Consider the following 12,426-nt stretch of genomic DNA (forward strand, 5'->3'; position numbering starts at 1 on the left):
TGAAAAAACACACGTACAATGCAATCAGCTGCAAAAATAATAATAATCTAACGTCCATTTATGCATGCAAATTCACTATAGTAGAGCCCACAAATTAACATTCAAATAAATGCATTGCTTTGCTCCAGATCAACAACATAAGCGGATATTCTGTGTATTAAACTAATATTTACAATTACTGACTTTAATCTCTTGTTTTGGCCTAAATATAAGGCCAAAAGCTTGTTAGCCATCACTCACACACTACATGAAACAGAGAGCTGACTCCTTTGTTGCTTTCTAAAGCTTGATGGAAAAGATGGATAGTGAGAAATCGTGCGCAAAAGCAGTACAGTTGAATCAATTAAACGCTATACTTACTCTTTTTGGATCATGGATTTATACATTGTTCAGAACATCGCATTGGATTAGTATTATTTGGATACTGTGTTTTGATTTTTTCCCCTAGTGTTGTTGGTCTGCGTTGCCGAATCAGTGTTGCTGTCTGCGGCAGCAACTTCCGGCGCATGCGCCACAGCGCTCGCGTCACAGACGATGGCTGCGGTCCAAGCATTTTCTTTATTTACATGTACAAAATTCATGTAATTGTCACACAATCTAAAATAATACATTTATAAAATATCACACCGCTTCAGGGAAAAGGGTTAACAGTTCTGCAAACGGCGAATTTGACCCGTTTATGAATCTGATTATGGCTTATTTGAATTTTCGGGTGTAAATATTCTTATAGCAGCATATATTGTTTGATTTCTGGAAAATGTAGCATATGAGCCTTATGTAAAGTCCCTTTGATATTCTTTCCTATCAGCTATTACTGTAAAGATATTCGTGGTTAATCATTCTCTGATGGCTGCCTATCTTTGTGAGCCTTTTCTCCTCTGATTAATGGTCTATTTTATTTTCTCTAAAGTGGCAAGGAATCTAATTTAGGTATTTTAATAGTTTTTAAAATGTAAATCTTTAGGTCTGTCGGAAATATAGTTTAGAAATAATGCACAGATTTTTGTCCAAGATAGAACACGTTTTGTTGCATAAAATAGTCTGCTTTCATTCATTCATTTTCCTATGGCTTAGTCCATTCATTAATTAGGTTTCGCCTCAGCAGAATGAACCGCCAACCTACAACAGCGTGTTTTACACAGTGGACACTCTTCCAGCTGCAACCCAGTCCTGGGAAACACCAATACACTCTCAATCAAACACATACACTACGTACAATTTAGTTTATTCAATTCATCAACATATGTCGCTGGACTGTGGGAGAAACCGAAGCACCCAGAGATAACCCACGTCAGCATGGGTTACACAGAAATGCCAAATGACCCAGCCGGGACTAGAACCAGAGACCTTCTTGCTGTGAGGCGGCAGTGCTAACCACAGAGCCAGCTGCCCTATATTTTATTTTATGTTTGTCAGTTATTACTTGTATGTAAGCTGTAGCTGTAGGTGTTATTAATTTTCTTGTAGAATTTAAACCAAACACTCTGTTCCCGTTTGCTATGATCTTTATATTTAACACACCTTAACATATTTCCCCCAGATCATAATGTCTACTGTCAGTTTCATAAGGGAGATCCGTCAAATTAAAGTCTACACACTATAACAAAACAATATATAGGTTATATCAAAAATAATTTATAAATTACAAATGCCAATGAAATGACACTTCGCAGATTTAGTACAACACTTAGTGGCAACATATACTTTCCTCATTTTGACAAACTACATGAACTACATTATAAAGCACGAGGTTTCTCACTGGAACCAGATGTAAAACCGGAAGATAAGTTAGCGTAAATTTAATTACGTATTTGCAATGTTATGAAATTAAACAGCATCACGTTACTCAATGAACCAAACAACATTTAAATTGTAAGAGATTAACAGCTCGATAATGTACTTAAACAATGGCATTCGACACACTCCAATTTTATAACATTGCACTGTATTAATGTTTTTATCAGAACTATTTGGACAGCTGAACTTAAGTTCCTATCGTGAAACTGACGGGAATGGCGTGAATCAAACTTTCATTTACAGATCATCAGCGTTAGCGAAAATAACGCGTACTGATATTATAATTCTCCCAAAACTGGCAAACACATGACGACGCTTCAAACAGAACAGAAACTGATGCTTAAATGTGTGAATGTGCTACAAAAGAAGCAGAAAATGACTAAATAAAGATATTTTCTGGAGCTCAACAAAACAATCGCTCGCCATTCGCCATTTTGCCGGAAGCCCCCTTCTTCTTTTGTTGATTTCTGGTGAAACGAAAGCAAAATGTGAATGTCGCCATCTATCGGTGCATTGTGCAACCCGAACATTAATTCCCAACTGGGCATAATAGAATAAATCTTTTTGTTGTTGTTTTGCATGGTTTAACAGGAAATTAAAGTAGAGGTAAACCTGTATTTTTACTGATCATTTTTCTATAATGAATGCCCTGTAAATGGCATTATGGCAAAATACATAGATGTTCACAGTACTTGATCATTTTGTGAGATCAAGAATGAAGCACTCATTTATTACAGCTTTTGAAATACCTTATATCTTCTATAGTACGCACACTGAATCTTCCATATACTTTCAGTAAAAATAATTAATTGGTTAAAGCAGAATTAGTATCAATCATTGTTTTTTTTATTATTCATGAGCCAATCTCTAGTTTAAAGCTTAAATCCCCCACTCTCCTTAAATTAACTCGCTATTTGCTGATTACAAACAAGAAAGACAACATATATTTTATAGTGAGACGTGTAGATATGTTGAAACATTTAGTTTTATCTCTCTGTTTATTGTTTGATTGATAATAACAAAACCGGATACATCAAATGTGTGTGAACAGACAAAAGCTGGAGGACAAGAAAAACTATTAAGACTGTATTTTGACAGGCAAGCCTTAACTTGAAGCACACATGCAACCCAATCCTCACTAATCACTTCTCTCCCATAAGCAGCTACATTCCTGACCTTTCCCCTCTACAAGTTAAGGCAATTATCATTTAATTTTTCGTGCACCCGTTTGAATTGACCCTTTATGACCCAATGTTCAGCTGCCTGAATTAAAGGGGTATAGTTCACTTCTATGGAATGACTGGTCTCCGCTGACTAGTATTTTGTAATCCTACTAAGTCAAAGGTTACCATTAACTTTATGTTCAGCAGAGGCTCAGTGGTTAGCACTGTCACCTCACAGCAAGAAGGTCCCTGGTTCGAGTTCCGGCTGGACCAGTTGCCATTTCTGTGTGGAGTTTGCACGTTCTCCCTGTGTTGGCGTGGGTTTCTTCCGGGTGCTCCGGTTTTCCTCACAGTCCAAAGACATGTGGTATAGATCAACTGGATGAATTAAATTAGCCGCATAGTGTATTCCCACTACTGGGTTGCAGCTGAAAGGGCATCCGCTGTGTAAAACATATGCTGGATAAGTTGGCAGTTCATTCCACTGTGGCGACCCCTGGAAAGAGACTAAGCAGAAGGAAGAGGAATAAATGAATGTTCATCAGAAGAAAGACACTCATGCTGGTTTGGACAAAACAGGGTGCTCCGTAAATTATGACAGATTATTTCTTCTGGAAGTGAACTGCTCATTTAATGCTGTTTCTAAAAGATGCAGGCTATATCACAATTGATGGCAAAATTATTAGCTTAAAACTTTTTTCTTTTTCAAGGATTTAAGTGCAGAGAGAAACACATTCCACACATAATATTTAAACGTAATATTACTAATAACTGATTTGTTTTGTCTGTCATGATAACCGTACATAAGATTTTAGTAGTTGTTTTGAACATCTCAAAGAGTCATTTAAAGGTTTAACTGTAGGTTAAGGTTATCTATGCAAGTTAGTTAATTAGGCAAGTTTTAACTGAACAACAGTTGCTCTGTAGCAATCCAAAAATATATTATGGGCTAATAACATAAAAAAATAAATAAATAGGGACGACACGGTGGCTCAGTGGTTAGCGCTGTCGCCCCACAGCAAGAAGGTCACTGGCTCGAGTTCCAACTGGGGCAGTTGGCATTTCTGTGTGGAGTTTGCATTTTCTCTCTGCGTTGGTGTGGGTTTCCTTCTGCTCAGTCTCTTATTTATCAGGGGTCACCACAGCGGAATGGACCGCCAACTATTCCGGCATATGTTTTACGGAGCGGATTGCCCTTCCAGGCATAACCCTGGAAATACTGGGAAATAATAATTGTCATGCCAACAAGCCTTTTTGCACTATATACTGTTCTTTATCTGCACATCCCTGGTTTGCACTCATTTGCTATATGCCCTTAATGTCATTACAATTTTTTATTTCTTATGTATATTTTTAGACCACATTTTATGTACAATTGTATATTGTAAATTTAAAATTTCTTTTTCTTAAAACTCTACATTTTATTTAAATATTATATGTCTTCATGCCAACCAGGGCTAATCATTTTGTCTTCAATCCTTTCTCTTGCAACATTTCTCACAAACAATGTGTATACTGAAGTTCACTAAATACCCCGTTTTTTATCTGTAGGGCACTCTTCGGTACACTAAATCATTTAATATATGGTGAAAGAAGTGTATGCTCATGTAATTTCCATTATGCTAATACTCAAATGCTGCAAATTTTCACAAAGGGTGTGTGTGCATATCATGAATAAATTGAACAGACTCTGAAGCTGCTTCCAAAAAAGTTTTGATCTCAGTGGATTCTCTCAGATGCATCGCAGCTATATTTATCATATTGCTAATAGAAGGCCAAGAAATCTTCTGTATTCACCACTAACGATTTCCCGGTTACAGAAGATGGATGGCGTTAGAGCCTCTGACTCCATCCCACACAAGCCCTGTCAAAATATTTCTCCCGTCATTTCTGTTCCCACATGCCTGCAATGCCTCCACACATCAAACTTTCTGCTCGCTGTGTATTTTTGTACGTCCTGTGCTTTCAGTTGTACTTGACATCCTCCATACACGCCGCACCATGGAAAGCAGCTCAATTACAACAGTGGATCCCATCAGTCACTTGACATTTATAATGCTCTCCCCATCATATATTTCACATCTCATTTTCCATCTGTACACTCCTGCTACATGTCCTGTGCGCTGACAACTAAAACAGCTCAGCACTGGAGGAATAATAGTTATATCTTGTCAGGAAGTCAACCCTTAAACTGGATTATAACATTCTGATCCCTTGCTTGAAGCTGAACAGACCTATTGCTACCAACTTCCCTTAAAGTTTCCACTAAGAGTATTACATTTCTTTTGCATCTGAATATTACTTACGCTATGTAATCTAATAAATTAATTATAGTTTATATTTATATATCTATAAACTGGGCTGCACGGTGGCACAGTGGGTAGCATGATAGCCTCACAGCAAGAAGGTCGCTGATTCGAGCCCCGGCTGGGACAGTTGGCATTTCAGTGTGGAGTTGGCATGTTTCCCCCCGTGGGTTTCCTCCGGGTGCCACACGCTACAGGTGAATTTGGTAAACTAAATTGGCTGTGATGTATGTGTGTGAATGCAAGAGTGTATGGGTATTTCCCAGTGATGGGTTGCAGCTGGAAGGGCACTGCGTAAAACATGTGCTGAATAAGTTGGCAGACTAGTCCGCTGTGGCGACCCCTGGTTAATAAAGGGACCAAGCCAAAAAGAAAATGAATGAATGAATGGATGAATGATTACCTTTAAAATTAATTATGGATCAACAGACCTTCCTTACATAATGGTATATTGTCAAGGTCAGATATACACTAAATACCATCTGATATTACTTTTATAATTGTGACTGCTCATTTCCACTATAGTTTGTAAAGAGATTTATATTATACACACCCTCCACACACACACAATAAATATACAGTGGTTGGACAATGAAATTGAAACATTGGTCAATTTAGTGTTTGCGGTTTCAAGGCTAAATTTGATCAGCCTGGGGGCCAATCTTCATTGATTGCACATTCCACCAGTTAGAGCAGAGTGTAAAGGTTTAATTACCAGAGTAATAGAGTTTTGCTTAAGCATACTGCAATGCACACTTCCCAGGTAGCAAATATGGCCCAGATTTGGCATGAAGCTGGCATAGCAGGCATTTGTCCGTAACTGGCATACAGCCCGTGGGCCAAACATGGCCCAGGTTTGGCCGAGGTGGCACCGTCTCACAGGCAGCACTCAAGACTTGGGCCAGATATCAAATGTAGTATTTGGACCAGATGTTAAAAAGTATATGTGGGCCACATAAGTTTGGTCTATCTTGACCCATTTTTAAAATACATTTAAATTATTTTTGAGTAAAGACAAAATTCTATTAATCAGGTCGTTTCAAGGAAAAGCACAATCATAAAGCGAAATGCTTCATGGCTTTATAAAAAACATTGCAGTCATGACACACCAACATATCTGGCCCGGTTATGGGTTATTACCTAGTCTAAGACTTGGCCCAGATAAGGAAGCCAGACTTGGTCCAGTCATGTACCGTAATTCACTGCGGCATGTGGGCCAAGCAAATGCTGATGGTGTGGGATAGATCTGGGTCAGAGAAATTTGCTATGGGGTTTCATCATGGGTGACATATGTTCAAAAGAGGACAAATTGTTGGTGCGCGTGAAGCTAGTGCATCTGTGACCAAGACAGCAAGTCTTTGTGATAAATCAAGAGCCACAGTCTCCAGAGTAATGTCAGCATACCACCTAGAATGACAAACCACATCCAACAGGGGTTACTGGATGCAGGAGGAAGCTGTTTGAAAGGGATGTCTGGGTGCTAACCTGGATTGTATCCAAAAACATTAAACCACAACTGCCCAACTCATTGCAGAAATAAATGAGCACCTCAACTCTCCTGTTTCCACCAAAACTGTTAATTGGAAGCTCCGCAGGGTCAATATATATAGCCAGGCTGCTTTAGCCAAACCTTTAGTCACTCATGCCAATGCCAAATGTTGTTTTCAACGGTGCCAGCAGTAAAAATCTTGAGCTGTGTACAATGTGAAACATGTGTTGTTCTCTGATGAGTCCTCCTTTACTGTCTTTCCCACATCAGGGAGAGTTACGGTGTGGAAAATCCCCAAAGAAGCATACCGCCCAGACTGTTGCATGCCCAGAGTGATGCATGGAGGTGGCTCAGTGATGGTTTGGGCTGCAATATCATGGCATTCCCTAAAACCAATACTTTTGCTAGATGGGAAAGTTATTGCCAAGGACTACCGAACCATTCTGAAGGACCTTGTGCACCCAATCGTCCAAACACTGTATGCTGAAGGGGGTGTCGTGTATCAGGATAATAATGCACAAATACACAAAACAAGTTTGGTGAGAGTGGTTTGATGGACATGAAAATGAAGTTGAACATCTCTCATGGCCTGCACAGTCACCAAATCTAAATATTATTGAGCCACTATAGGGTGTTTTAAAGGAGCGAGTCAGGAAGAATTAATTGAGAAATGGATAAAAATATTCAAGCTAAGCTAAAAATGCTCCCACTAGACTCGAAGATCAGCTGAATAGATTTAAAAATAGAAAGACTCATCTAGGTTGCAAAATGAGCCTATTTCCAAAAAAAAAGTTGAGTCTTCCTGGTAAATAAATTTCTAACGGTGCTGCTAAAATGATTTTGTTTTAAATTTTGATTAAAACCCCACAACTGAAAATGAATGTACGTTATGTGTAAAAACAATTGCCTGACACAAGAAGAAGGTACTGAACTATTGAAATACTTATACTATTTTTAATACTTAATAAATGAGGCGACGCAGTGGAGCAGTAGGTAGTGCTGTCGCCTCACAGCAAGAAGGTCGCTAGTTCGAGCCTCGGATGGGTCAGTTGGCGTTTCTGTGTGGAGTTTGCATGTTCTCCCTGTGTTGCGTAGGTTTCCTCCGGGTGCTCCGGTGTTCCCCAAAGTTTAAAGACATGCGGTACAGGTCAATTGGGTAGACTAAATTGTCCATAGTGCATGAGTGTGAATGAGTGTGTATGGATGGGTTTCCCAGAGATGGGTTGCAGCTGCGTAAAATATGTGCTGGATAAGTTGGCGGGTTATTCCGCTGTGGCGACCCCGGATTAATAAAGGGACTAAGCCAAAAAGAAAATGAATGAATGAACTTAATATATAATATTGAATACTTTGTATAAAAAGCATTTTTGGTAACGACAGCTTCAAGATGCCTCTTTTGGAGAATGAAGTGGCATGCATTGCTCAAGTGTGAGTTATTTCTCAGACTCTTTAGTTCTTATTTTCTATTGGGCTCAAGTCCTATACGCGAACTATGCAAGGTGTGTAAAGCTTCTCAAGTAACCTATTATTTTATTAATCTTTAAAGAGATTCTTCACCCAAAAATTAAAGATGTATTCATCATTAACTTGAATTGTCATTTTTAAATCAACTATCCCTGTAATAATTTTAATAACACTTCCTTCTTATTATCTAAAATGTCACGCTTCCCTGTTTCTCTGGTTCCACTTGTGCAATCTTCATATCTGACCATTCATTATAGGCTCTTCGAGCAGTGACTTCAATATATTACAATCATCAATCAATATAGTACTGATGCAGTTATAAAATAGCAGAAGAAATGATATATTGATGCTTTAAGCTGATATGCCGCCTATTTCAACATGACGCACATCCTCTAAATCTGTTGTCATCGTGATTATCATTACCCAGGCATTGTGTGATGGTGAGCAGGCAGAACAACATGGTGATCAAGGCTTATTATTCTCATCTTTGCCATTGGACAAAAGAAAGAAAGAAAGAAAATACAGCTTTTAGAGCAGGCCATTCAAGATGCACAGAAATCATATTGGGGTCACAAGGCTTTCTCAAAAGAAAAAGCCACTATGCACAGCGGAATAATGAAATAAAAGTCTTGAGCATGAAGCTTTTAATGCGCAAATTCAGATTTTTTCTTTGGAATTATTAGGATAGCGATGGCTGATCCTAGACCAGTATAAAAAAGTCATTCCGCACCCGCAGAGCCGCAGGCAGCTGAGGGGAAGTGCTCAGCAGTGTGCTTCATCACACAATAATACAACGTTAATGGCACAGAATGGTGTCTTTCTTCGGCCCTGAAAAACGTCAAGGCAGGATGTTTAAGGAACGGTGGTCCTAATTACGCTTTTTATACCCAACTCTGATGTGATCGGCGGTTTCAAAAGAGATGCATTATTGATCCACTTCACAGACAAGTTGTATTGATTGCGAAATCCTGATAAGAGTTTGACTTTCTCCTTCGTCTAACTCTCTCCGTCCTTCTCTCTCTGCAATCAGAGAACGAACTTCGAATAAGGGCTGGAAAATATGACCTGTGGGTGCTGTTTAAAACGCATTTTTGATGAGGACGTGACAGAGGATGCCCCGGCTGCGTGGCTTTGTGTGCTGTGCTGCAATCATGTGTAATGGCTGAGCTAGTTGGATCCGCGACTCTGCCTGAGTAGCAGCTACCCAGCATGGCTCTACCCGCTCCTGTCACACGCCTGTCGTACATTCAACATCTCCGCATCTTTGTTATTCCTCCTTGCCTCCAGAAAGGTCGCAGTGCTGTGCTGTAACTGCAGGACATTTCTATCTGTGTGTGTGTGTGTGCGTGTGTGTGTGAGTTAGTGTGCATATCTGTCTTCACTGCCAAAGATGACGAGGCCTGCTGAAATATTTGACATGACAGCAGTTATTCAGCACCCACAGCTCCTAAACAATAATGGCACAAGCAACACAAACCAAACACAGGGACAAAGCTGTCATTTTATGCTGATCTGGGTTTCCTGATTATGGCTGCTGACCCTGACCTTTTTAAACTGACTCAACGTACACCATCAGCTGTGTCTGCTGAAATCTACACAAGCTACTAGATTTGCCTTCTTCCACAGGAAACCAAACCCTTTTTGTCATATTTCTTCTGACTGTCTGTCACAAATATATTAAAGCGATAGTTCAGCCAAAACCTTCACTTGTCACAAACCTGTTTGAGTTCAAGACGATATTTTAAATGATTTATGAAACCTGACTTTCCTGCTATAATGGTTACATAAATTCATCAAAATTTTTCTTACAGTATGTGAAAAAGAAAAAGAAAACTTGTACACTTCTGGGACCACTTGAGGGAGAGTAAATGTGTAAATTTTCATTTTGAGATGAACAATCTGTTTATGCATTCATTCATTCATTTTTTTTGTTGGCTTAGTCTCTTTATTAATCCGGGGTCGTCACAGCAGAATGAACCGCCAACTTATCCAGCAAGTTTTTACGCAGCAGATGCCCTTCCAGCTGCAACCCATCTCTGGTAAACATCCAGTCACATATTCAAACACACACTCATACACTATGGACAATTTAGCCTACCCAATTCAACTGTACCGCATGTCTTTGGACAGTGGGGGACACCGGAGCACCCGGAGGAAACCCACGCGAACGCAGGGAGAACATGCAAACTCCACACAGAAACGCCATCTGAGCCGAGGCTCAAACCAGCGACCTTCTTGCTGTGAGGCGACAGCCCTACCTACTGCGCCACTGCCTTCCCCTATCTGTTTATTCTGTTTAATATTTAATATAGGAGAATCAAATTTATCGTGAAGGGGCTTAAATCTGTCATCTAACAATTCCTCAAGATTTTATTCATTATATTTTCATAATTTCCGTACACTGTGATACATTGGAAGTCACTGTGGCCTCTGACAATAAATGTGGAAGTGGCTGAGTTTGTTAGAAGCTACATGTTGAAGAGAGACATATACTTTTTTTCTTTTTGGTCAGCTTTAACTATACTTCATTCAGAGAACAACATTTAAGAGATGTTTTAAAAAAGCACATGAAATCATCCGAGATGAAACCCTACTTACAAATCTTCCAACAAGATTAGTTTTTTTAATTATAAAACCCAAATTAATCATTTTAATGCGGCATTATGGATTGTGTTATGTTTTATTCTTGCTTCCTAGAAGCTCTCTTATTTTTCTGGATGAATATTCAGATTGTCATAAGACTGCAATGAATATGAAGTGGTTTCTAAGAAGTGAGGGCTAAACTACCAGGATCAAGTTTCCAGGAAGTGGAAGACATATAAAATCTCACAGGCGCTGACTGAAAAAGGTCTTTTCACAGAGCTCATGCAAACAAAAGAACAATTTTGACCGATGAGAACAAAGAGACTAACCAATAACCAACAGTTTCAATTAGAGTTCAGTACACAGAGTACAAACACAGGTCACGGTTTGACATCATTGGGACTAGTCCGTCAATTATTAAAAATGGTAATTAATGTTTATATATAAATGTCACAACGGTGTCTGAGTGGATAGTTAGGTCAATACAAAAACAGTAGTCTTTAGGAAAAATAGCCATCGTCACACGTTTGTGTGTGTGTGTGTGTGTGTGTGTGTGTGTGTGTGTGTGTGTGTTTGTGTGTGATTTATTGTATGTGCTTAAACTTACAATATGCATGTAGGCTGTAATGAGTGGTGATGAGATTGCTATTCAAAAACACCAATGTGATAGTAGCACATATGGGTTTGTTAATGTTGACCTAGTTTTGAAGTGAAAAAAGGATATTTAATGGTTGCCTAAGTGTGGCAAGGTAAAACTTCCACCACCTCAAAAAATAAACTATGGTGAAGATAGATGAATGCACTCTGAAAAATAGAGAAAATAAATGTTTCGGCAGAATAAAAATAAGTTTGTGAGAAATTTCACCCAACTTTCATGGTTGTGGCTGCACTACAAAATGTTCATCTAAAAAATTCTGCATAAGATTTTCTGATGGACCTTCATGCTTGTTTTTAAAAAACATTTTCCATCCTATTTGTCACATCATGCCTTCATATAAAACTGCAATAAATTAGCTACATTTTTTCATTAATTCAAGTTCCCATACAAAAACGATAAGCAAGATTTTTAAATGTCCTGCAAAAAAATGTCTCCATAAAAAAATACAAAATACCCTGTTTATAATTTTTGTATCAGCGAATGATTGCTTATGCCAGATAAACTCTTTCCTTATTTTGTCCCTTCAATGACCCACTTTCTCAAACAATCTGTTATGGAAAGATTGTGCAATTTTCTTTGACTGCAGGGTAAAAATGTGGAAGACCAACCTCATGTGAGAATATGTTTTGGCATTTAACACGGCCTTCTGCTTTAGTTAGAACCCTCATTTCCTTGTATGCTGTACGTGGGTTTTGTGAGTCTTCTCTGAGCTGATATGCTGGCAGATTGTGAGCCAGCTGATATCCTTTCTTCTCTCTAGAGGAAGTGTTTTTCCGTACTGTGCTACTCCTGGTGGACTAGATTTCGACAGGAGATGGAAAAACACATCTGTTCTCTATAATTTTACCTAAGCTGATAAAAACAACATACACACATTGCCAGCGGCTCTGATTAGGGATCATATTCTCAGTTCTCTGATCCTAAATGCCTCAATTTACCACAAACCTGACAACAGAGTTGATTTAG

General features: G+C 38.8%; 2 protein-coding genes across 13 annotated transcripts in view; both read right to left on the minus strand.

Moving 5' to 3' along the window:
• Positions 1-12,426, minus strand: part of epg5 (ectopic P-granules autophagy protein 5 homolog (C. elegans)) — a 1,176,376-nt gene that overhangs the window by 1,061,891 nt on the left and 102,059 nt on the right. The window lies entirely within an intron of this gene.
• The window catches only part of fam222ba (family with sequence similarity 222 member Ba), a 96,641-nt gene that overhangs the window by 83,382 nt on the left and 833 nt on the right, over positions 1-12,426 (minus strand). For 5 of the 9 annotated variants that reach the window (XM_087252216.1, XM_087252213.1, XM_087252209.1 and 2 more), the window contains exon 1: positions 361-491. The exons of the other annotated variants lie outside the window; for them this stretch is intronic. The gene's annotated coding sequence lies outside the window, so the exon portion shown is untranslated. Of the gene's footprint in view, positions 1-360; positions 492-12,426 lie in introns of those variants that run through there. 9 annotated transcript variants of the gene reach the window in all.

This window comes from Danio rerio, chromosome 5 (assembly GCF_052040795.2).
Source record: "Danio rerio strain M-AB ecotype USA chromosome 5, GRCz13ab, whole genome shotgun sequence".
Lineage (NCBI taxonomy): Eukaryota > Metazoa > Chordata > Actinopteri > Cypriniformes > Danionidae > Danio > Danio rerio.